Raw genomic sequence first — 23,723 nt, forward strand, 5'->3', positions numbered from 1 at the left:
TGTAATTTTATGTTTTAGCTTGGTCTGTCTTTCTATTTGGATGATGTAGGGAGTACTTAATTTATTGGATTTTGAATGAGTTCAATTTAATGTTTTTGTTGGCATTGTTTTTTATATTGTATTCATTTTATTGCAGAAAATTAGCGAGCAAAATTCAAATAATCGGCAAAAGCTTGAAACAAACCATTGTGGTGGTTCAAAGTCATTCCTAGGATACTTGGAGGAATCTGTAACTTTCTTTATTTACATACATTGGGTTGCTTTTTCGCAGTTTGATATTATTTGAAGTAAATTATAAAGGGATATGTTTTCAAATCTTTACAGCGTGACTCTGAGACTCAGGAACCTATTGGAAAGATCGAATTCTACCGTCGAACCTACTTTAGCAGTAGTAAGGGATGGACTAGTCTCATTGCTGAACAAAACTATGTAAGTAAATTTATTTGTACCTAGCTTTACCATGGTGTACTTATAGTTCGATATATTTATGGCCAATTTAAACTTATAGGACCAAATGCAACAACTTAAAGCCGAGTATGAAGTAGAAGGCACTGAGCCAAGGACTGAGGATGAAATTTTTATTATAGTATTGGGTGTAAGGTCTGGATACTCCCATGGCCTTGGGCATGGGGTCCTGCCAAAGTCATCTAGAAGGCTAGCATCCCTTCATTTAGAGGAGGAAGTGCAAAGGAGGAGGGACGAGGAGGAAGTGCAAAGGAGGAGGGCTGAGGAAGCTGAAAAGCTTAACGAGGAGCTCACTGCTGAAATGATATCTCAAAGAAGTAAAATAAAGGAGATGGTGGTTCGTCAAGCTAGGTTTGAGGCTTGGATGTTGCAAGTCAATGCTGGTTCTTCATGGTACGTATGAACTGTTTGTATTAAATTGATTGGTTGCATGCCTGATAGAGTAACTCCTTTTGAGATGTTTTGTGTTAGTTGTCACAACTTTGGTAAGTTATTACAGTTTCAAGTGCCTGGGTTATATTGTTGGATTTGCTGGTTACATGATTGCTTTGTTTCTATGAGTATTTCCAGACCCAAATAATGTCGTCCTTTATAGATTTATGGGGAATAGGGAAGTTGGACATATCTTGAGTGTGATTTATACTTGTCTGCGAGAACTGTATGTGTATCCTTTTTCCTCGAACTTTTTCTGTATTACCTCATAATCTGTCTTCTATTCACCAGAAATAACTTGACACCACCTACTTACTAACAAGCCTTGGTTAGTGGGAGAGATAGGGACTACCAGGCAGTGAAGAGAGGGTGAGGAGGATATCTTGGAAAAAATGAAAAATAAACAAGAAAATGAGATAAGGGGGATGTCTTGGTATTGTAAGTTCATTCTAGACAATGTCACCCATCAATCTAGCTCTTAGTACTTGGTAAGTTGTTTTAATAATGTACTTATCAAGGGATAAGGGGCCAAATTACATGCTCATTTGTTTTAGTTGGATCTGCTTTTACTAGTTAAATTTATCTCACTCGTGCCAATCAAACTTAAGTAGCAACTCTATTGTCAATGCTATTAAGAGTGTCTTTGTCATTGGTTCCCTGCATAAAAAATAATACTTCTTCATACATGATACATGTGAGCAGTCCTCCGCATAGGCAAGATCGAGAGATGGTGACTCTTTATGAAGTGCTTATAGGTCTAGTCGCTCTAAAGAGAGTAAAGCCTAGTTTCAGATAGTGATGATGGTTATGAGACTCTTTACTCCCTACAAAATATCAGCAACCGCTAAAAGTCAGAGAGGCATGGCTCGAGTAGAGTTCTCGAACTAATAACAAATATTAGCTAGTTTTCAGAATTCATAGGCCTACCCAACGGAAAGGCCCATAAGGTAGTTCACAATGCCTAATTTTGATGAAACTTTTAGCTGACTTGAGGTACAAAACTCACTTCCAGCAGGCTTTACTTTATGATTAGATTAGGATTCGATCCCACTGCCGCTACTCCCGCATCTCCTTTGGCAAAGACTTGATTATATGAATCATACTATTCGACTCTCGTAGTTGAAGGGTGGACAAAGGAGGAATGTACATATGTACGTTAGGGAATAGTAAGAGTGAGATACCTCTTCTTGTTCTAGTTTAGGTACATATGTACGATAAGGAAGATCTAATTGACAGAAGGAACCCTAGTACAATTTTTGTTACTAGGCAAGATCGATATGTCATCTTTGAAAGATCAATTATGAGCTAATTGATATGAAAACGATATATCGTGAGCTACCGATATGTCGATACTTCTTCTATCGATATCTTTGAAGATCAATTAGATGAAAACTAGCATCCAAGAATTGTACTAGGGTTCCTTCATCAATTGATCTTCATCAAGTAATAAGGAAGATCTAATTATCCAGCAAACAAAAGATGGAATTGTACTAGGGGCTACTAGCTAAGGTTTCCAAGTGTCATCGCTCATGAGCTGACCTATCCAGCAAACAAAAGATGGAAAGAGCAATGTGTTTCTGTGTTCACGAAGTTTGAGGAATGGGAGGTTGAGCGGATTAGAGAAAATAGATTTCTTTGTAGCTAGTAAGGACAAGGCTTATCGTCTATTGGTTGGAAGTGGGATAGCGCATGCAAGAGATTTTTATCTTGAGGATAAGAAGTTTGCTATTGTAGGGTTTTATCCCTAAATATGGAATTAGAACCTATTACTTCTATATATCACTTCCTTCTTTTAGTATGTTATCTTCACTTGCTTAATTACCTGTTATTTCTCTAAGGGCAGTGTCCTTTAAGCCTATAGTTGATGTGTTGTCGGGTTAGCTACTGGATCTTTGGCTCACTCCTCGGGTCAATACTCACTCTACTCATCGGTGAGTCATCACTCTACGCTAATTCCTATTTTCCTCTATAGGAGCAGTAGAAGACATGATCTAGTATAGTATATGGTTTGTATGTCTAAGATTGTCTTTGTTTTAGTATTCTAATTAGTTTGTATAGGTCCCTTGTGTTGCTATGCTTAATGAAGAAAATATTGCTATCTCAATATCTACGATTGTCTATCAAAAAGAAGGAGATTTATTTAAACCTCTTCTTTTTTTAACAAGCTAGAACCAATTAGATCGCCTTAGAAGTTAAGCCCTCTTTCTCTTGCCGAGGGGACTTGCCTGTGTTAAGCATTTCAAGGAAGTCCTATACTATCTATCTTGTATTCTTATAACAAGATAGATTTCATTATATCTTGTTGTTGGTCCCTCGTAAGGTAAGAATAGATTATACCATGTATGAATGTATTAGATTGGGTACCTAGGGGCAGAGCTTAGTAGAGAAAGAGAGGCTTATTGTTAGTACTTACTTAACTATCCTCTTAGTCCTATTAAGGATGCTTATGCGTACCCTATAGACGGGCATAACTACCGGTGAAGCGAAGTTCCTCCGGAAAAAAGGGAGGAGCGTAACGCGTCTAAGAGTATGATCTATACTTTTCTATTTTGATAGCTCAATAGTTAACTAATTAGTCCTAACGAGGAAGGCCAGTCAAGTTCACTATCTTTACTGCCCTCAGGAACGCGTTTAGTGGTCCGTAAGAAGGAGACTAGTAGCTTTCGGCCTTGATCTATAGGGGCACTAGTTGAAGTTTATCCTTGGTGGGAACCGCAGTCCTTGTCCATGTTGGAACTGTTGATGGCGTGCATCAGCTCAACTACTGAGATGCTTTAAAGTCGACATAGGGGGCTAGACAGTTAGCGTAATTCAGATGGATTATCTCCTTGGGATAGTTTTAATACCAAACCTTTAGTCACTGGACCGAAAAAGGTACTACACTATTTTTTTTTTTTTTTTAAACGAATTCTTCTAGGAGGAAGACATATGTCTGCAGACGCTTTTCTTTTCGGTCTTGGCTCGGCTTACTATTTTATCCTTTTTTTTTTTTTTTTTTGGGAGAGACTTTCTAGAGTCCCTCAAAGGGAGCAAATCGAAGGTGGTTTACGGATCTGCGCCAGTCCTTCAACCGCCCCTTTTTCTTGTTAGGCTTGTACTAATGAGTGGTAGTTCCTTCTCGCTACTCGTGAATGTCTATCCCGTCTAGAGCTTGGCTAGACACGGACTAGACTTAGCTCTTGCTTGTGATGTACCTTGAATACCTAGGGAGCCCGTATCCAAGCTCGCGTGGCTAGCTTGTTTCTAGGAGTAGGGGAGACCACACCGACATGATGTTCGGTAAAACTTCCAAAGTAGAATTCCGTCCATGTCAAGTATGTCGACGGGGGCGGAATTCTACTGAAAAGGGGGACCGGAAAGAATGTGAGTGATGTTCATGTTCGTGCTTACCTCTTTGGGCTAATCTACCCCGACCTTGCCTCGAGAGCGGAGCGGGTCTTCGCTCGATCACGCTCATACGGGAGAAACGGACTATCATGACCGGGTCGACCAGGCCAGATCATGACATTGGGGACCATTATGGGCGGGAGTAGGATACTCTACTCTGGGTGGAAAGAAAGATGGAGGGCTTGCTGCCCGTGGTGCTGCTGGTGCGACATGACTGTTCCGAGTGGTGATTCTCCGGTATTCAATCAAGAAGCAATAGAGGAAGAGCCCAAGCAAGGGAGTCATATCTTACTTCTTCGACGGTGGAAGAATCCTTCTTAGTTGTTTTTCCTTTCCCATCTAAACAGTGATCGATATCGTGCCCTTGTCTATAGCATCTAGAACAATAGCAAGGCATATTTTAGATAATAGCTTCTTGCCAAAACCCTTCTATCCCCATTCCTAGCCACACCGTCCTCAGATGATCCCCAAAGCTACCTGACCCGATAAGTTTCCCTTCATCAAACCCTCTAGTATCCTTTGAGAGTTCTTTATAAGTGATTCTGGGGAAGTTGAATTTCAGTTCTGGCGCTGACATGCTAAACAACCCATCTTTCTTGGTGGAAATTATTCCTTTGATGTATCGATGTCCAATCCAACAAAATATGGTAAATTAATAGTAACAGTTGCATGTTCTTTGAAAGAAATATCTCAAGTGTCTAAGGGTTGAATACTATGTATGATGGTCTTCTGGTACAATTTAAGGAAGAATGATCTAGGAAAATGCACTTTTATCCACTCTGGGAAAAAATCTTACGGATTTACCTACTATGCCTTGCTCTTTTTTGAGAATATGTCTAAGTTATTGTGATTTTTAAGTTCAGTACAAACAAACCCTGGCACAGAATGCTTGATACATGATGTAAACAGACACAGACGTCCACTGGCCTGATCAGCCTTTGCATTTTGTCATCATCACTTACCATAATTTACTAGGGTATCAAGCATTGCTCTTTAATTAAGTGTAATGCACTGTTTTGTGGAACATATTATATTCAACTTGGGTTTCTGCCAAGAGATATTGCAAAGTGGGTAGCTCCATTATGTGATCTTTGGTTTTTTGTTTCTCTGCGTATATATATCTAAAAGTAGTACTTGCAACTGCTTTGGAAGGAAGCAACAACAAAGTACAACTGATAATGTATGTCTCACAGGCATGTCCTATATCCGATGGGACCCTAGTTTGACCACATAAAAATATTTCCCATGCATTGATTACTTGCATTTTTGCTTCAATCTTCTTTTAATTTGGATAATTATACTTACTAATGTCTCTTTTCTTTTCCAATTTGTTGTTTGTATCAGATTGGTAGATTGGTTGGCGGTATATTGATAAAGAAAACTTGGGTGGATGTTGTTCGAATCGGCAAATTATGGGAATTTGGCCAAAATCTTATTTTTTGAAGAATTAATATTATTTAGTTGATGGTTTTGAAGATTTTGTAATTCAGTATATTGGAAGAGACTAATTGTATGGATGCTCAAATAATGATTTTGGATTATCTTAATTAATGAAATATATTTTGCTATAATTTATTGTGAATGAATACATCTGATCGGTGTTTTTAGTTTAATCATAAATTGTATTGGGCAGGTTTATATAAATTGAAATGATTCAAAATAATGCGTAATACCTATTATATATATGAGTAAACCCATTTGCAATGCCGAGCTCGTTGTAAAAGAATTAGGGTGCTGCAAATGTGTTTAAACAATTACCAACACATACATTTGGTGCGGCTAAAACCACTAGCAGGGGTAGCTAAAAACACACTTTTTGGCAACGCCTTTGGCGCAGCTAATGGTTTAAACCTTTTGCGACAAAGACCTAGGGGAAGCTAAAAACACACTTTTGGCAACGCCTTTGCGCAGCTAATGGTTTAAACCTTTTGCGACAAAGACCTAGGGGCAGCTAAAAACACACTTTTGGCAACGCCCTTGGCACAGCTAATGGTTTAAACCTTTTGTGACAAAGACCTGTAGCTAATGCTTTGCTTCTTTTGTGACGCCAGAGGGTGCAACTAAAAGTAACCTTTTTGCAACGCTTAGCGGTCGCGACTAAAAAGAACATTTTGCAACGCCAACTGCTGCAAATAGTTTAAATATTTTAAAAATCATTTTAGTTTGGCAAAATACTTTAGCAACGCTAATAAAGTAATAGCAATGGGACAAGGCGTTGCAATAACCTTCAAGCTTTTGCGACGCCAATTGTTGCGTCTTCATTTAGCTTTTGTGACCCAATTTTTTGCAGCGCCTTTGTGACGCCCACATTGGCGTTGCCATTGATCATTGGCAGCGCTTTTTCGTACTTGTAGCGACATCAGATGGCGTTGCAATTGAGCCTTTCTGTTGTAGTATATAGAGTGATTTATGTCTTTATTTTTTTTATTGTTTTCCTTTATATTAAACCTTCTTCATAATATATATATATATTAAAACCTTATAAACAGTAATCTAGCAAGTCTTGGGAATCTAACTTTAAAAGACCTAAGTATTTAAAACAAATTTTCTAAACTATGTTTTCAAAAGTTTGTTTAGGGGTGGGGTGTTGGTCTTTCTATTTTTGATCACTCAACTTCCTATTATTGTTGTTTATGTCATTTAGTCGTATTTTGATTCGGGTTGACACTATCTATGAATTTAGATTTCTTTTGATCATATAACTTATGTCATTCACGCTTTACGAGGTATTTTCTATCTTTTTATATATCAACCATAGTTAGAATTGAGTTTTCTATTGATCATTGGATTGTATTTTCTCTGCTGATCATTTTCATAGCTCATTCGCCAAAATCGGACCGTTAACGAATCAGGAATATTAGTTTTAAGTTTTACGAGGCATAGGACAGGATGGGCATTATAGGATTTGTTTTAGGCTTGAGCCCAAACGAATTTAACCCTACGCGGTCACGTGACCCTCTTTTAAAATCCAAATTGCGATTTTTGGTTTCTCTCCGCCTCCAAAACACAAGAACAACCTTTACCCAGAAAACCTTGAGCACGCACGCCCTCTCGTCTCCAACCTAAACTTGAGTGCGCCCGCGCCCTCACCTCTACACAACCCCTATCCAAAATTGCATCGAGTGTTTAATTCACTCTCCCCCACCTTGCATTCACCCCAATTTCGAAATCCAAAACCAAATGGCTCCTCAAACTCCAAAAATTCTTTCGGAACAAGTTTTTACTTTTCAATAATTTTCACTCTTTTTATATCACGAAATGCATCTTAGGAAGTGGGAAGGGTTGTGGTATTCTCTGGAGGAATTTTATCACACTGACTAGGTGTGTGATTTTTATAAGAAGAGAGAGATTGATGGTCGTCGGGTTTTTGTGAAGGTGAATGGTAGTCGGAGGGAATTGACTACAGCAGTATTGTCTGAGATTACTGGCATTGGGCAAATACCCATCATAATTACAATGCAGGAATCTCAGTTTGTTGGAATCGGTCCGTTGATGACGAAAACTATCTTGGAAGGAGTTTACAATGCGTACTCACATTGTGTTCGTCAAACGTCTCTGAGACGAAACCAGTTGGCTCTGGCTCAGTGGGTTGGTAGAAATGTGATTGCCACCATGAAAGTAAGTGACATCAATTTGAATTGTCTACACATTCTCTGGATCCTTTAGAACAAGAGGTATGAGTTTTGCATCCTCGACTTTTTATTAAGTGAGATTAAAGCAGTTGGTAAATTTACTGCAGGCTTCCCTACATTGATTACAAAGGTTATGATGCATTAGGGTAAGATTAATTTGAAGTTGCATGAAAATGGAAGCATCTATTGGGAATGTATTCAGAAGGATTGGAATTTGCTGGAGGTCAGGGGTGTTGAGATGGTATCGGATGAGGACGATGAGGATACACGACGTGTTTTGATACACATGATTTGGAAAGGGCTACTACGGATGTAGCCCGCATCTCGTTACTTCATCCGAGCCTGCGAACTCTCCATACTCAGTATGAGACGATTCGTACAGGCCAACATTCTCTGAATGACCTATGTGAGACTATTTAGACTAGGCAGTGTACCATTCTCAGTAACCAAGCTAAGCTGCAGTAGAATATTCAGTTGCTCAGTGATAGTCACCAGGACATCCATGATAACATGGAGACTCTCGTCTAGAGAAATACAGAGCATTGGGAAGCCATGGATGTCTTTATGGAGCAATAGCACATGTTTCAAGTAGAAGTTCTGCGACGCCTGCCACCTCATGAGGGTTCTTCTTTTGCTGACTCTGGCAGGCATGAGCGTCGTCGATGTAGGACGGATGGCTCTGACCCATCCTCATCTTGTGGCTAGTTGATGATTGGATTATATTGTTGTTTAGGAAATTTCCCTGTTTTTAGTAGAATTTGATTCTCAGTTGTTTAGTTTAGTAGTTAATATTGGATTATGTATTTGGTTGTTATTTAAATTTCAAGTTAATTTAAATTTTGTCCGAGCATGCTATCTATTTTTCATGAATCCCACCTTCCCAACTTGTTTGAGGTTGGTATTATTTGTTTAGCATTGTATTTACCCTATCCATCTGTATTTAGAATTTAATGTTGCAAGGGTTGAGAATATGGTTTGTGTGCGTATGTTGCTAATATGGTGTAGCTAGAATTGGCTAATCTTGGTTTGTGCAACCTCAAGGATTAGAATTTGGATGATTGCTATTTTTAATTCCAGTCTAAAGGTTATAGGTTTGATTTTAGAGCCTGTTTCTATTTTGGTTTTAGAAGCCTTTTTCTTATTCCATTGCTTTCTGTATCCATTACGGAACCTTGAGGACCTTTGTTTAAGAAACTAAAGTTCTATAAATACATGGGATGCTTTAAACCTCTCACTCACACTTTTCCCTCGCACCTTTTACTTTCACTTCACACCAGCAACAGCACTCGGAGCGCGCCCGTGCTTCCATTTGCCTATACACAGAGCGCACCTGCGCCCAAGTTACTGGAAGCAGAGTCAGAGTTGAGCGCACCTACGCCTTTCCATAGGCTATTTTGAGCGCGCCCATGCCCTTACCTTAACAAGACCTCTAATTTTTAATTTTTTCTAGGGTTTTCCAAGGTTACTTCCAGGAGTTCAAGAGTGTGTTTGTTTACTATGAAATCTCCTCAGATCATACCAGAGTAATCCTTTGACAAATTGCTCGATAGTAACACATATGGATACTGGTTCTACAACAGGATTGTGCAGTCAGGATGGCAGAATCTACTGGTAAGTGCCAATGACTCTTATTCTCCTAAACTTACTACTTATTTCTATGATCATTGTAAGTTCTTTAATCGACTAGATGGGGAACAAGTGTTCTCTGTCACCATTGATGATATAACAATAGATTTCATCAAGTTTTTGGTAACCTTTGTTGTTAGGATGCATATGCTTGCTCCCCAAAACTGATGGGGCTATATGTCTGATAATATATACCTCTATAACTATGAGTATTTCCAAGAGACTTTTGGGGAAGGGATTTTTCGTGTAAAGGACCAAGGGCATCTTAATATAGCCCTTGGTAGCCTGTCCCTTAATGTAAGCACTATCATGTTTTTTTATCATGCTGAATATCTTAGGGGAATAGCGGTTTTCTTCTGCAAGTAACGCCGCTGGTGTCGTCTTCCTTGCTTTAGCTGAGGGACGTATGCTATACAACATTCCTCATACCTTAGTGTCCAGTTTAGCACGAGCCCATAGTATGAAGCATAAGTACCTTCTTATGCCTATCTTGGTTTGCCGCATCATGGTATATTTCTTTCCTGATTTCGCATTCCGCTACACGAATTGGGTTGGGGTTGATATTATGTGACCCACCAATTGCATTGTACGTTCTTTTCGTGCGATGATTTAGCCGGGGTGGAGGCTACAACCTAATTGGGTTGCCCCTTACACCCCATCAGACCGAGTAATGCTTAACATGTTAACACGGGTAGATGACAAATAGCGTGAGACCTGGCAAATTGTCATGGCATGGCAGGATGCAAAGGAACCTCACTTCTTTATATAAGAGGAGGATAACACTTAAATGATGGATATGAGGTAAGTTTTACTTTTTGTTAGTTTCCGCTTATGTCCCAAGCACTATTTATTATTTCGTGTTATCCCCATAATGGGTGGAACTCATATAGAGTTGCGTCTATTTTTATTTATCTATATTAGTATGTTCTAAATTTGTTTTGCAGGTGTTCTTAAATTTTCACGCGTTTTCATGGTATTTCCTATCCTTCTTATTTCTATACTTTGAGGACAAAGCATGTTTTTGTTTGGTGGTGGCATAGAAACACGCGTAATTTAAGGCACCTATTAGGATATATATAGTATTTGTTTTATATATATGCACTTGTTTTCTAGTAAATATATATATATATATATATATATATATATATATATATATATATATATATATATAGTATTTATACTATGCACTTAGGAATATTGGTATTGTTTCTTTCTCCATAATGATATTAGTCTAGAAGTTTCACGTTAGCTTTTCAATTAGAATAGTTTTTAGAAACTTAGGTTAATAAGTAGGTAATAATCATTGCATCTTTCCATAAATATATTGCATGAGCATCTATGTTTGTATTGGCAGTAAATTTTTGAAATCTATGCTAGAGTACTTATTCTACAAAGCCTGTGAGAATATAGTCTTAAAGCCTTATATGAGTGAAATATTTGAGTAATGACACAAGGGATAAGTAAATTCCGAATAGAGAAATCACACGTCCACTTGCTTGATCACTATACCATATCCTAAGCGAGAATTTAGGCCATTTTTGGATCAATATAGCCAGAAATTCAAACCTATATGAAATTATTTTCCGCTAGTCACCCCTCTGAGCTTTTCTTTAGCTTTTACATAAACCGCAAATCCTTTACCTTTTTACAAAAACAAAATAAAAATAAATCAGCCTACCCATTTTTGAATGAGTCTGATAATAGAGATGAAATAAAAAAAAGAAAAGAGAAATACCTGTGGAAAACCAAGAATTTGTTAGTTGCTTCAAATAAGAAAAGAAAATAAAGTTTCCATCCAAAGAAAAATAATAATAATAATAAAATAAAAAGTTATAACTCCAAAAACAGAATCAATTGAGTCAAAAGCCAAAAGAAAAAGAAAAAAAAATAGCTAAGGATGGAAACAAAGTGTAGAAGCAAAGTAAAACGAGGTTTTCACTAGTTACATATTTTGAAGACTCTATTATCTCAGACTTGTCCTTTTGAATATCCATTTTCTTCCTTCTTAAACAATCACCTAATCCCCGCAACACCTAATAAAGACCTCTAGCTCAATTAGGAATAGGTTAGTGTGATAGTAAGTGGCAGATGTGTTTGATCGACTTCGACTTTCTTGTACGTCATTGAGATTGTAAGGTAAAGTGTGCCCACTGTACACTGGAGTGAGCGAAACTTGAGTGGAAAAATTAGAGTGTTTGTGTCTTGACATATATGTGAGGACCTACTTAAGGACGCTATTCCAAAGTTTCAGAAACAAACCTGTCATTGTATTTCATAACATAGTTCATTATATATATGTTTATTTGTAAATGATTGATTATTATGTATGTATTAGCTTAGGTTTCTAATTAATTATTTTGTATTCATTGCTAGTGAGATGTATAGATATCTGAGAATAAATAAGGAAATAGTAATTTTTATTTCTTAGTCGTTGTAGTATAGATGAAGTTTGTGAGTACCTTCTCTGAAATACTCTCACGAGGCTATAACTGGTCCACTAGGGAATTCCTAGTGGTTTAAGGGCTTATTGCATATGGTCAATGCAATCGCACTCAGCGAAACGAGATTAGTTAGAACTCCATTTTTGGTCACTTATTTTAATTTCTCATATTTGCTTGAGGAGAAGCAAAATGTTGTTTGGGAGTGGTTGATAAGAGCCCAAAACTATAGTTTTAACCCCTTAATAATATTACATTTAAACCAATTATGTGTATAATAAATAAGAGTTAGTATTGTTTACGTGTTTTTATGTATTTCAGGTATTGGAGTCAAATATGTAAAGAAATATGTCACTTTTGCAAGAGAAATGAGCAAAGGTTGGTTGCTAAGAAGTTCTTGTTTAAAGCCCAAGTTTTAAGGAGAAAAAGCATTTTTAAAGCACAGTCAAAACTGAAAAGTCAAAGTCAACGCGGGAAAAAATAGAGCATAAAAGTCAACAGAACTTCCGCAAATCATTTCTTTGGACTCAGACCTCGGAATTTGGCATACTATATGTCAAAACGACCGGATCGAAAAGAGCTTTCTAATGGTCCAATCCTTGACCCAATAAGAGAAGTAAAAGTGGATGAAAAAGCTATTACAGTAATTTCTAGCAGAGAAACCATTTTTGAACTTAAGTAATTAGGTTTTGAGCTTGATTTAATGGCCCAAAACATAGCTCCAAAACCCATACATGAAATTGTAAACCTAGCCATCTCCTATATAAAGAGGACTAAGGTAAAACTCTAACTGTCTCCTAATTACTTAGATATAGAACCTTTTAGTTAATAAATTAGAGAATAAAGTAGTTTTCTTATTTAGTTAAACCTAGTTATTGTTTTATTAGCCTAAACACCATTAATAAAGTCAAGTTATTTTATTATTTCAATTATGTCTTATTCTTATTCTTCTATTGATGATAGTCTAATGAATTTTAGCTAAACCTCCATTAGAAGGGTTTGATGGAGCTTTGATAAAGACTTGATGTCCTAATGTAGAATAAGTTATAGTAAAATATTCCACTTTAGAAAGTAGTTAATTCACCATGAGACTGGGTTTAAATTGCCTCACATGCTAATTATTAGTTGTTAGAGATTGCTATGAATAATTAAAGATTAAAAAGACCTAACATTTATGTGAAAACATCTAGATTAGGATTACAACAAATCTATGCTAGCATATTAAGAATTAATCAAGGTGGAATCAAATCCCCCTACTCTCTTTTTATCATATTCAATTTTAGTATTCAATTGTTTAAGTTTAAAAACTACAATATATTAAACCATAGTTTTTGCCATATTAGTTCTATTAGAATCATTGCTCTCAAAAATATTATAGAATTGTTAATTTAGAGAAATTATTACGTCTACGAAACTATAAGTGGAACGAATTCTGACTCCCTTTATAAGATAAACGAGAGTAGAACTTTGATAACAAACTAGTATAAATCCACGTTTTACTTATTCTTAGCATAATTAGTTAAGAGTAGGTAAAACACCTGGTTTTACTTTTATCAAGCTGCTATGAAAAAGTGCTGAAAAAGTCAAAGGTCAAGGACTCAAAACCAGATAGCTGAAGGTCAAGTCCTTAACTCAGAAGACTAAAGATAGATGTCCTTTACACAAAAGAAGGTTTTCTCTAAAACCTATCTTGATAAAAAATAAATCAAAAAGCAAAAGGATAAAGCAAATGGTGAAATGTCTCAAATGTAATGGGAGAGGGCAAATCAGTCTTTTGTAAAAGTAGGGGTATAAGAACCAAAAGTTAAGGAGAGAGAATGCACCTAGACTTATTCTAGTATCATGTAGGATTTATTTTCTAGTCTATTTTTAATCAAATCATTTACTTTTTGTTCTTCATTTTCAATTTTGTTATTTACTTTTTGTTATTCAATCAATCAATCATTCTTCTTTGTTGTTATTTCTTGCAATCAATCTTTCCATTTCTTTCAATTTTTGTGTTTCCAATCTATCATTCAACAAGTCTTTCCAATGTTTTTCATACAACTAGTTAACTAAGCAAGTCCTAAAAGAAGTCTACCTTCCTTCCTTCTAAAACTCCCAATCATTCAAGCTCCAAACAATTTATAGTGAACCTCTCTTGAAAACACTTTGAAATACTACCACTAACTAAAACTTCAGTCCATCACTTATTTGGCTTTTCCATTATTAGATCCATGAGTGGAGACAAAGTTAAGTGGAGCATTAAGATCACTAAATGCAAGAAGTAGGGCACAAATGTAAATGAAAAGAACACTCATGTTTGCCACCTCAATCCATTCATTGTATTCATTAGTTGGTTTTGTTATTGAATGGATATCATGTTTTAGTTTTAGAAAAGCTTGTAAGATGTTAATTGATCGGAGTCATCTCCATAGTGAAAATAAGTACTTACTTCTAGTTCTTCTTCTTTTTTAGTTCCTTAATTAGCATTTGATCCCTAGGATAATGAGTTAAACCCTCCCTTGTGGAGAGTTAATGTTGCTCATGTGAGGAACATGTTCCATTTCTGGAGGTTCGAGTCATTTGCTTATTAGGTAGAATAAATTTTAGTTTACATCCTATTACAAAATGATTGTGTATAACTAAGTTCGGAGTCTAGAACTCAAGATATAGTAGCATGCGCAACCCAGGTGACACAGGGGCTAGTCGCGTGGTCTACTCCCTGGTGGTATTAGGCCTGGAATATTACACCGCTGGTGTTGAGTAAGGCTAGGAGTTGAATAGATATTTCAGAGATGAAATATCACTTCAATTCCTTATGCTAACAAGGTGTTCTCATAGATGAGTTTATCGTGTTAAGGATCGAAACTCAAATCCATCTTTGGGTTTGTTTCTGAACCAAAAAGGATTAGAGATGTAGTGATTAAGTCCTTAGAAATAGTAGTTGATTCTCACATGAATAGATTTAATCATCTCTCTCTCTCTCTCTCTCTCTCTCTCTCTCTCTCTCTCTCTCTATATATATATATATATATATATATATATATATATATATATATATATATATATATATATATATATATACTTGCCCGTTATATGAACTCTAAAAAAACTCCACTATGAAAAACAATGAATTAGAAGCTGATTTTTTGTGGAGAAGTTCTCCTCACAATATAGATCATCCTTAGAAAAAATCAGCACATTTGAAGATGTCTAGATGCATCAAAATTTGATTATAATGTTATAAAATTATCCAATGGTCCAGATTTTGCAAATTTCAAAACAACTTTTGACAAGGTTAAACATTTTCGTTTGGTCTGGTTTTTTGTAGGAAAATCCTCCATTATGAGAAGACTAACTTCACCAAAAATAAGCCCTCAATTAATCATATAAATACACTTTTGGTGGTGGAGTTCATTTGAAGTTTATATAAGGTGAAGTTATAGTGCCACCCTTATCTCACTCCCCTCCTGGTCCCTTGGATCTCTTCTCTAGATCATCAGATCTAATTCACTCAAAAATCGCGAAATTTCAAAATTTCAAAGTATTTCAAAAATAAAAAAACAAAAAAATGGGAAAACGCAAAATTGGGTTCTTCTTCTCCCAAAATTCATAACCCAAAATCAACAACAATAGCTATAATTCATAACCCAAAATTTTGAAACCCACGAATTGATTTTGAGTTTGATTCACATTTTGATTTCGAGTTTGATTCAAAAACTGATAAATTAGCTGCGCACACCAAGGAGTTCATCAAGAAACAGCTGGAAAAGGAACTGTAAGTACATAATTTTGCGATGGTTTTTAACTGGTTTGGCAAAAATTGGTTTTCCAGTTGTCCACATATTCGTTTGAAGCCATAATTCATATACAAAAGCAGAAGCCATAAATATTGGCAAAATCAATTTGTTTAAAAACATAAGCTTGTTTTGAGTAATTACCTTGAATATGATATGCTCAAATATTGTTTAAACATTACTTAATATTGTTTGAATATATGACATACACAAATATTGACTATAATATTGTTTTAACTAGCATATTCGGTGAACTCTGTCAGAGTTTTAAACTAGCATATTCGGTGAACTCTGTCAGAGTTTTAACTACTAATTTCGGTGAACTCTGTCAGAGTTTTGAACTAGCATATTCGGCGAACTCTGTCAGAGTTTTGAATAGCATTTTCGGTGAACTCTGTCAGAATTAATTGGGATTTTCTTCTGTTTAACTTTTGTTTGTTCTTTTGTTTTTTAATGTTATTGTTTTAGGGTTCCATAGTTATTACATATTCAGGTGATTTTACATTTGCATATTTTTAAATTTTTAAATTTTTTCCTTATATAGCGAAATTCGATCAATAAATGAGGTGCCCTATATGTGGAAGTTCAGTATTTAATAGAGTCTCAAGAACCAAAATGAATCCTGGACGACCTTTCTGTGTTTGCGAAAAAAATGACAAACATTTGCCTAACGATAAGAAATGTAGATATTATAAGTGAGCGGATGAAGAAAATAATTGTGGAAGCTCGTCGTCGTTGAATATAACTGATGAATTAAAATATAAAAATTCTTCCATTCTACCTCCAACATTTTCCCCAACTGAGAGTCGAGCTTCTATTTGCACAAAGAGGATAACGACTGATTCGGAAATTCACTCAATCGGAATGTTAATATTTAAGTTGTTGTTGGTCTGTCTTCTCTTAGCGATTTTGTGTATTATCAAGTGACTGGTGAAGGTGTCAGATGTGTTATTACTTGATGGTAGATGGAATGAAACTATATAATGATTATGGTGTACTGGGTGTGAAAGGGAGGAGATTTTCACTATGTCGTGTGGTGTTGTCGATGATGAGTTATCCTAAGTTAAGGTTTTTGGTGGAAATTGTGGAGGAGTGCTCGACTTCAGTTGCTTTGGATGTAGCTTCTGCTTTGAATGATGTTGCTATGGGTAACCATCAGTTAGACTCGGGGCTTTGGAACTGTATCTTCAGGAAATTCAGGTGTATTTGGTTAGTAGTTTGAATTTAGTATGTGTAAATCTTGGAAGAAGTATTATTTTGACTAAAAGTTAGTATAATCTTTGTTTTATTTGGTATTTCATTTGTGTTATGTTCTATGATTATTTATGTTTATTTTTACTTGTATGTGTTTGTTGCGTTTCATCGCACTTTTGAATGGACGTAGCTTTTCAGAGCTTCGTCAGAGCTTCTTTCACAGGTTTCTGCACTCAGTTATTTTGTCTCTATTGTGACAATGAACTTTGAATGGACGTAACTCAGTTATTTCAGAGCTTCGTCAGAGCTTCTTTCACAGGTTTCTGCACTCAGTTAAATCCAGTTTAGTAATTGGTTTGATTCAATGGCTGCCGCAAAGAATTTTTGCTTCAATAGAGAGCATGGCATCACTGGTTCAGTAGCTTATTGCCCATTAAATCCTGTCCATTACTTCTACAGAGTTCCAAGAATTCAAATGTAGCAGACATATTGAAGTCACTAAAAACAAGAGTAGAGTAGACAAAAGAATGGTTGTAGATCTTGAGAAGATGGGCAACTTATGAGTTTCTTAATCATCTCGGATACCTGTCCTCTGACACAGAACCAGAAGATGTGGATAATGATATCCTTATCCAAGTTGCTGAGAATCTACGTATTCAACTTGGCACTCCTGAACATAATGACCGTCATTATGGCCCATGATAAGGACCAGAAACAGAATCAACATTATTTTGCTTGGATCCTTATCCTTACAGCTGGATTTGCAATGTTTTTGTCTAGATATAGCTGGTAACTTAAAGGAATTCAAAAAATGACTTTTAAGCTTCTCCATGCATAAGTTATTGATTTGACTTTCTGAGAAACCAGGATTCTAAAATTTGATAAGATTCTTCATCATATCAAAAGGGTTCCCTGTATCCACCTCTTCGACAGGATTAATTCTGGGAGTCTATTCAATGAATGACTTCAAATCATTCTCAAAGCTGATAATGGCTTCTTCTGTTGGAAAAGTAATCCACCATCTTGAATAAAACTTTCTTTTGAGGACTGGAATTTTAAGGTGATTATATTCACATTTAAAATCCCACTTGAAAATCCATGGTATACCATATATGGTAAAAAAGGTTAAAGATGATAACCCTCTTGGCATTTTATCATCACCTTTCAGTTGAGGATGATAGTCCGTCCATTTTAGAAAAATGTCTAAAAGGTTCTCAGGAAGAATTTCCAATTCTGGACCAAAATATTCCCACCATTGGAAAATCCAATATGGATAATCAGTCTTGATAGACTGGGGACATAGTTTGATGAACCATGAATGTTTCCTGTAGGAATTCTGATAGAAAAACACATTAGTAAAAGCTGAGATATAGTCCCAGTAATTATAAAGGATATTTGTCGAACTCAATTTTCAACACTTGTTGGGATCCAAACCCCACTCATTGTAAGAGATAATTCTCTTAAATATTGCCTTGTTGTAAGAGATCGGACTATATTCCGAATCAGGCTTCTATAATGTATGGTTAATATCCATACTGGAAGTAGCCGAAGCTAAAATTTCTTCATAGATATATCCATGTTTGCCGTCAACAACAGGATACTGTTGTGTGTCAAAATATCTTCTTTGAATTTCCCAAGGATCAGGCATCCACTGCTCATCACCTGGTTGAAGATAAATGACTGTTTGATCAGCCCTTTTATTAGGGACATAAGGAGTTAGAGGAGTAAGAACTACCTCTTTCATTGACTTTCCTTTCTGCTGTGATAATGGAGGAAATTGCTTCGTATTGTCAAGGAAATTATATTTTCCTTTGCCTTTTCCTCAGCCTTTAGTGGTATAACCACGGCCTCTGCCTCTTTGGGAGGTGCTCATAATCCCTGCAAAAATTCTCTAGTTAGAAAATTAGGCAAAGAATTGGAATCACCCTTGATATACCCAATATCAAAATCAAAGGCAGAAAGATCCGCTTGCCATCCTGTAAAAATCTGTTTAGAAGCAATATTCTTGATATCTTTCTGTAATACCTGTTTAGCAGCACTACAATCAATTCTTACCAAGAACTTCTGATTTAATAAATCATCCTGGAATTTATGAATACATTTTACCAGGGAAAGAATCTCTTGTTTTATAGTAGAATAATTAATCTGTGCTTTCTTCCAAGTTCCAGAAGTAAAACAAATTAATTCTTCTTTACTAGAAATAGGATTCTTCTGTTTTAAGATACCACCATAACGAATATTGGAAGCATCTGTTTCCACGATTTTAAACCATTCAAAATTAGGCAAAGATAAGCAAGGTAATTGCTTTGCTTTAAGCTTAATTTTTTGTACTGCAAGAGTATGGGTCGACTCCAAGTCATTGGGACCTTAGCTAGTCCGAGTATAGAATTGAGGTATCCCCGTGAAAGATTCTTATTAATAGTCCGCCAAATAATTAAGACTACCAAGAAATCTCTGTAATTGAGTTTTATCTAAAATTTCATCTGGAAATTTAGATGCAAACTCAATACTTCTGTCAATGGGAATTATTTTCCCTTCAGTAATGTTATGACCAAGAAACTGAATAGTTGTTTGAAACAACTTCATCTTAGGTGCAGACACTACTAAACCATTCCGTTTAATAAGCTCTTTAAAAATCTTTAAATGCTTAATATGCTGTTCTAGAGATTTAGAATAAATTAGAATATCATCAATATAAACAATAGAAAAATCCGAATAAGGATTACAAATATCGTTCATAATATTCTGAAACTCAGAAAGAGCATTTTTCAATCCAAAGGGCATTACAGTCCATTCATAATGTCCAAAGGGTACAGTAAAAGCAGTTTTATACCTGTCTTCAGGGGCAATTTGGACTTGCCAATATCCTGACTTTAGGTCAAACTTCAAGAAGATGATTGCCGTGGATAAACGATCTAATAAATCATTTTTATTAGGAATAGGATATCTAATCCATTGTAAGGCATCATTAAGAGGTTTGAAATTAATAACCAGTCTGGGAACACCTCTTTCTTTCTCAGCTGCTTTGTTAACATAAAAAGCTGTACAACTCCAAGGAGATTTACTTGGAGTAATCAACTTCTATCCAGAAGACTCTGGATCTCTTTTTGACACAAAGCCAAATAATCTGATTTCATTTGACTAGGTCTAGCTTTACTAGGAATAAACTTTTCATTAAAGCTTGATTCATAGGGTAAAGAAACAATATGTTTCTTTCTTTCCCAAAAAGCATTGGGAATATCACTGCAGACTTCAGAGATAAACTGGTTTTTTATCTTATCAATTATATCCTGAAATTCCTTACTGTTAAGCCTTTGCTGTAACTTCAAAGAAGTTATTTCTTCCTTGAGAAAGTTTAATTGACTTTCTTTTGCTACCAAATTATTATTAATCATAGCAATTTGCTTCTGCACAGGAGGAGTTATGAATTCAAAAATAACTCTTCTATTATTAATTGTTGCATGAATACCTATCTCAGTAATACTGGTAATAGGCATGATAGAATTAAGGAAAGGATTCCCTAGAATAGTATGCTGAGACATATTTTTAACTAGAAGGAAAGTTGAAGATAAACAATGTCCCTCTTTGCAGATGAATACATCTGTTAATTTATATGCTACCTACATAGGTGCACCACTGGCAGTAGAAAGGTTTTGAGTAGATTTCTCAAAATATTTAGCAGGAACTAATCCTTCCTGAATGCAATTAAGATCTGCTCCACTATCAATGAGAGCAATATGATTAGTAAGAGTATATTCTCCTTTAATCACCAAAGTGACATAAATATTCCATCTTTGGAATATAGTATTATCCAGCTTATTATAGTTCTGAGAGACAGAACTATCCAAAAGATTCTTATTAATCTTTAAGGTTTTTATTTCTGTTTTAAGGTTATTAACCTCATATTGTAAATCAAGAATATTAGTAATACGAGAATTACCCTTAAAATAAAGATTACTAGGAAGTCTCATATTCTTATAAGAACCAAGATTCTGTAAAGTCATAAAGTTCTGAAGATAATTAAGATTATATATCTTATCTTGTGGATTAATCTTAAATTTCCTTATCTTTAAAAGATTACTATAGTCTTGTGGTCTAGTAGAACACTGACTAGACTTATGACCATAATGATCACATTTATGACAAAATCGGAGAGCTTTAGCTTTAGGCCTGAGTCTCATCCAATGCTGTTTCTCTTTAAGACTTTTTGGTTTCTTATAAGTCTTATCTTTATCATTAGTCTTCTTGACTAATACTTTCTGTTTTTTAGGTAGTTTTACCTTTTCAATATTATCCTTTATATTTAAAGGTACTATAGACTTTATCGGAGGATGAACAAAAGAATGCGTTTGATCACATTCTAAAATTCCAATATAATTATCTACCTGAGAAATAGATTTTACCCTCTTATTATCTATAGGAGTACATTTCTCAATAGTAATAGTCTGCTTTTCTACAGAAATTACTGGTTGAGGAATACTCTTTTCCTGTAACTGATTATTGCTTGCCTCCTTATTAGGTAAATTAATATCCTTATTAATTAAGGTATTATTATTATTATTATTAGATAGCTCAGTATTTAAATTAGCCTTAAGCCTAGCCTTTGGCTATTAAATAGTCAGTCATCTCTTTTCTCAGAGCTGCACGTTCAACTCTGCCATTCAGGATTTTATGATCCTGATACTCAAGACAAACCCATTTTGCAAGAGTAGTTTGATTCCTTTGATGATAATCATAATAATCATTATAAGGTCGAATCATAGGTTTCAATTCTGTAGGAGTAAAATATTTACTCAACTCTTCATATTTTAATTTATAAAATTGATATGTTTCATAAGGTGTATAATCCATTATAAAACAAAATCCATTTCTGACGCTGTGGGAGATTCCCTAGCTTTCTGTGTATAAATACCATGTGGTATTTGTTGATTAGAGATACGAATCTCTTCTACAGATTGATTATACTGAGCTATGGATTCAGTATCTAAAACTGAATGCCTAGAAGATTGTGGTATGGAGATCTTATAGGAGGATCTCGAAGACAAACTTCTACTAACAAAAGGTTTCTTAAAGTTCAATATAACTTCACCTTCTGTTGATTGAATTATTTGATCTAAATCATTATTAATGATTGGCTGTGGTTGAACAGCATTTCTGCAGATCCATGAATCTGGAAATTGAATCTCACTCCAAGGAATCATCCTGGGTGTTGCTACACTAGAAGTTAAAAGATTTGTGTCAATTAACACAGTCTTACATGGTGTAGTTTTATACCTTGCATTTGGTGTTAGAGTTTGTAACACCTTATAGTGAATTCTGTAAGTGATTCCAATCACCTCAGATCCAGGTAAAAAGTTATAACCTTTAGCCTGAATTTGTAATGATAAAGAATCATAAAGATTTCTATCTGATAAAGATAAACTTAAATTAGGATAGACATCAAAATAGACTGGTCCATGACAAAGACTAGTCTCTACATCTCCCATGAGCGACGGTAAATAGTCGAGACATCTAGCATCTCTGAGAGTTGCTTGAATACAAGCATTCATACCCAAAAGGGTCAAAGGTCTGAAAGCAACCTGTATTAATCCTATATGAATAAATTTATAATTTTTCACATAAGGATATAAATCCCAAGGACATAAAAGATGCAAATTATTACTCATGCAATGTAAACTAATAGTTTGTTCCATAGTTTTTACTGCAATTTTGCTGGTCAATTTTTCCATCCAGCTACCATATTTATATATGGTCTTGGGATCCATATTAGGAATCGTCCATTTATTCATCTTGTCATGTGTGTCGAGATCATACTCGATTAATTCTATGTTCTTAATTGAACTTAGATATCTTTATTTGATGACTGTGCCATGGGTGTTGAGGTGTTAGTGCAAAACAGGTAGAGTATAATGAATTATAACTATACCAAACAGTATTAAAACTATTCATGATGCAATTGTTGATACATCGTCTTCTTCTCCAAATATTATAAACAGTACAATCAAAATCAAGTCTTTAATGCTTATATTAAGTAAAACCACATCTGTCACAGCCTTACGAGTGCAAACGGCCTAAACCCATATCCTGCTAAACGGCACTGCATAATCCCTATGCGACTTGGGTGACGTCCCAGAGTTACCAATATAATCGCAAAGAAACAACAATGACCTATTGCTTATACAAATAGTCTTATATCAACAAGAATGAAATTAAGTGATCCTAACTTCATCTCTAATAAGATACTATTCATAATACTGGAAAGGAAGAGTCAACAGTATTTTAGGATCCAAGCGGACATTCTTGTGGTCGGAAAACCAACCTTTTAGCAAGTAGTACTTAAGAGTAACCCTACATCTTTTTAGGAAATAAAATAATTAAATATAATTGTAAGACATTTCCTCACCGTTATGCACTAACCTCAAATTAAGCTGCCATGGCTCTGATACCAAATAAAAAAGAGAGAGATCAGGTAAAACACCAGATTAATGCGGAAGAAGATCAGTCAGCAACAAGAACACTTGATTAAACTGAACTTTTATTTATATTGATGGAAGTTTATATCCTTCAGATGGTTGGAGCTCCGTGATAAACGTAAAAATGATAGTTTTACCTACAAAATGAACGATAAAACTCAAAACGTAAGTAAAACTAAACGAGATTACGTGACTACTTTATCAAAGATTGTTCTACTCTCTATCTATTGAACAGATATAGTGGAGTAGGAAATTCGTTCCACTCCTAGTTCTTTCACATAGTAATGTTCTCTAAGT

The sequence above is a fragment of the Coptis chinensis genome, chromosome 1 (genome assembly GCF_015680905.1).
Source record: "Coptis chinensis isolate HL-2020 chromosome 1, ASM1568090v1, whole genome shotgun sequence".
Taxonomy (NCBI): domain Eukaryota; kingdom Viridiplantae; phylum Streptophyta; class Magnoliopsida; order Ranunculales; family Ranunculaceae; genus Coptis; species Coptis chinensis.